This window comes from Prunus dulcis, chromosome 8 (assembly GCF_902201215.1).
Source record: "Prunus dulcis chromosome 8, ALMONDv2, whole genome shotgun sequence".
In the NCBI taxonomy this organism is placed as follows: domain Eukaryota; kingdom Viridiplantae; phylum Streptophyta; class Magnoliopsida; order Rosales; family Rosaceae; genus Prunus; species Prunus dulcis.
This window is the reverse complement of record NC_047657.1, coordinates 8,153,103-8,157,392: the sequence shown is the minus strand read 5'-3', so window position 1 is coordinate 8,157,392 and position 4,290 is coordinate 8,153,103.

The window sequence follows — 4,290 nt, the reverse complement described above, 5'->3', positions numbered from 1 at the left end:
CCTTGCCCACGCGCCTCCACACGCGCGGGCAGATTGGGTGTCCAAAGCGATACCGGGTTGTTGGAAAAACTCTGAACCAAGACTCCAAACTCCTATCCTAGGTAAAACACCCCATTTGGAGTCACTTTTGTTCTTGGACATACCCCAAAAAGTGGCCGGAAATGGCCGATCACGGCGGCCGAAGTTCGGCCAATTTTCAAGTTGAAAATCGAGTGATCTAGAGGTGAAATCGATCAAAACTCATACATCCATCAGTTAGAACACAAAAAATAGCTGAGAAACCATACCTTACTAGATCGATTTGGTGGAGAATTGAAGGAGAATGAAGAGCTCAAAGTTTGAACTGGAAAACTACAAATTCCAGCGAGCTCCGGCCACGGCAAGGGTGGCGACGGCTCGAGGAAGGACGGTGGGTGAGTGGTGGTTCTTTTGGTACCAACGGCGGAGATCAGTTCGGCCTATGGTGGCCGGGGCGACGCCGAGAAGGGAGGGAGGTCGGGCGCTGTGCGAATCGGGAGGAGAGAGAGAGAAGAGAGAGAAATGAGGAGAGAGAAGGGAGAAAGGGATAAAATCTGACTTTTTGTCCAATTTACCATTTTGCCCTTCGCGGTATTTTGATCGTATTTTCTTCGTTACAACTCCGATTCGGGTCTACTCCATGTCTACGGACTCGTTTCGCTGTGCTCTACACAACGGCGTAAGCGGAATCGCCAAAATCTTTCTCGATCAAAAAGTCAATTTTTCCCCTATTAAAATATGCGAGGGCAAAATCATCTTTTGGGTAGAATAAATTAATCCTAATTTTTAGATATTTTGGTTTGGGTTATTACATAATTTTTGGACTCAAATTTTTAAATGCCGAAAGCATGGAAATAATATTGAAAGCAATTATAAGACCATAACAATAACACGAAATTAAAACCCAAAATGGATATTAACACTTATATAATATAATAATTTCATAACTGTGCAATTCATATATATATATATATATAATAAATACATAAAATAATTTCAGTTTCAAAAAGGTAAAACAAACCACATAATCTGGAAATTTAAATTCAACATAGTTAACAGTTAAGTAATAAAAATTCTTTTTGTATTTTAAAATACTCACAAAAATTCCAACACAATCCACATCTTCGTACATTAAAGTAGTCGAAAATATTACTTTGTCAAAAAAATTAGAAAACTAATCTCTAGGGTGAAGATGGGAAGCATAGATAGTGTTCAAATTTTATTCCCATACGGCAAGTTTGCATGTATGAATTTATGGGTTAAAGGAAGGCCTTTCAAACTCAATGTGAATAGGGAGCCCACCTAAAGTTTGCACCCCTTAATATACAAGTTGCTTTTCCTTGTTGGAAATTATGCTTAAACTTTTCGAGCTTTGGAAGACTAGGTGTTAGTCTTTTTCTCATTTAAGATCATAGTAGCTCGTGCTTACTTGGTTAATATTTTTCTTTCTTTTTGTAGTCCGACACTTAAATAGTATCACTTATAAATATGTGTGTGAAAATTCATCGCACTTTACAAATCACGTACAAAAAAATACTTTTATATTTGATATTGATATTTTATCATAATGATGAGTTTCCCATGTCACAATTGACAATTTACAAAAGAAAAGCGATGTGCGAATGAGAAGGTTTCTTAAATTCAAAATTATTGGTAGCAGACCTTTCAGTGTCTCACCACTGATCTTTTAATCAAATCAAAGTGTCAATTACCAACTCCAAAAAACTAGGGGCCTGTAGTTTATTTGCAAAGTGAAAGTAAGTAGCATTCCACCATCACTCCATTTCTTCATAGAATAATTGCTTCTTTTTTTCTTTTTCTTTTCATTTTTTTTCATTTTTTTGGGCTTACTTGTCAAACTTTGTATTCACAATTTGACCAGCTGCTTCGCTTTGATAGCTTGTGCTGACCAAAGATAAATTTCTTCCTTTTCTAAACAACAAATTATTCGTGGGACCCATGTGTCTAAATGAAGGACCAATAGAGTTTCAAGAAAAAAAAATTGAAGAACAGGTGGAAGGCATGAGAGTAGAGCAGGTGTGGGAACCTACTGGCTGATATTCTAGCAACGATTTAGGCACACCCACGTCACGTGGCAGAGATTGAAAAATGGGCAAAACCAGATTCTAAATGCATATTGAATTGATTTCAGAATCCTCATTAAAAATTATTTCCAACCTAGACGGTAATCATTCATCTTGGTCAGATTGCCAAAATATCTTTTGAGATTTTTTGGGCTTGTACGAACATTATTCATCTTTCTTACCACTTAACTTTACCAAGACCGACCGCAATAAATTTATGAGGTTTTATATAATGGACTATGATGCTCGCCATGGTTGCAGAAAGATGGTGTTTTCGAGGTGAGAGTTGGCTTGGCTAGATGCATCGGGTGAGACATTGAGAGAGAAAGAAACAGTGCTAAGACTCTGAAATTACAATTTTTCAGTTTTATGTAATGACGCAAGACACGTTTTTTACATTTTACTTTAAGATATTTGAAATGATGAGGAAAGACAACAGGTGGGAAGATGAAAAGAAAAGAAGCGGTGCTACAACTCAAAGGTCACATTATATGAACTTTGAAACTTGCGTGTAAAGATAAAAAGAAGAGAAGCGGCGCTAAAATTCAAAGGTCACATTATCTGAACTTCAAAACTTGTGTGTAAAGATGTGAGCTATTTGTAGCCTTTAAATTCTATTTCTAAAGATAGAATGTGAGAAGAACAGACGAAATGAGAATATGTGTGAGAAAGAAATATCAGTATTAAACTTAACAAATTTGTGATGATGCAGGATATGTTTAGCTGCACGTTTCATTTCTAAAGGAAAAATGTGAGAAGAAAGTAGACAAGAGGTTCAAATTCTATTTCCAAAAATGTAATATGAGAAGGAAAGACAAGAGGTGAGTAGATGAGTTAGGAAAAAAAAAAACAGTTACACTAAATTGCAAAATCAGTGATGATATGAACTATTTTTAGCTTCATATTCAATTTCTGAAGAAAAAATGTGAGGAAGAAAGATGAAGTTCAAATTCTATTTCCAAAAAGGTGATCTATGAAGGAAAGATAAGAGGTGAGCAGATGAAGACACAGTGGCACTAAACTGAAAAACCAGTGATGATGTGGGCTATTTTTAGATTCGCATTCGGTTTCTAAGGACAAAATATTATAAGAACAAAGATGAGGTTCAAATTATATTTCCAAAAAGCTGACATGAGAAAGAAAAAAAAAAAAAAAGAGGTGAGAAGATGAAAAGAAAATAAGTGGCACTAAAACTCAAAGGTCACATTATCTGAACATTGAAACTTGTGTGTGAAGATGTGAGCTATTTGTACTCTTCAAATTCTATTTCTAAAGATAGAATTTGAGAAGAAAATACGATGTGAGAATATGTGCGAGAAAGAAATATCGGTATTAAACTTCAAAATTTTGTGATGATACTAGATATGTTTAGCTTCACAATCAATTTCTAAAGAAAAAATGTGAGAAGAAAGTAGAGAAGAGGTTCAAATTCTATTTCCAAAAAGGTCATCTGAGAAGGAAACATAAGAGGTAAATAGATGAGTGAAAAAGAAACGATGATACTGAACTTTGAAACTAGTGATGATGTGAGCTATTTTAAACTTCATGTTCTATTTCTAAAGATGAAACATGAGACTAAAAAAACAAGACGATCACATTTTATTCCAATAAACGCGAAAAGAGAAGGAAAGACAATAAATAAGAAGGTGAGTGACAAAGAAAGTAAAGCTTAAAGGCAATATTCTTAGAGCTTGAAAATCTAATTGCGATTGCGAGCCATTTTTAGATTGTAAAATCTATTGATAGATGTGAATATAATTGAATCTTCAACTTCTTGGACTCCAACATTACTGAGGTAATAGATTTGATTCAATTGTTGATAAGTTTCTCACTATGACTTAGATTTTCTATGGTTGAGATGCTAATAAAATAGGAATAGAAAGTTGTGTGATTTGATGACAAATTATTTGATGAATACCCTTTTGGCAAAGAATTGATGTTTCTGATTTTTACGAGCTACTTACTAGCTACTTAGTGATGCCGCAATCTTCTGACTTTTATTAGCTACTTATGTAATGACGTAAGACACATCGTTTATATTCTAATTTAAGAGACATGAAACGGTGAGAAGGTGAAAACAAAAGAAGCGGTGCTAAAACTCAAAGGTCATCTTAACTTCGAAACTTGTGTGTGAAGATGTGAGTTATTTGTAGTCTTCAAATTCTATTTCTAAAGATAGAATGTGAGA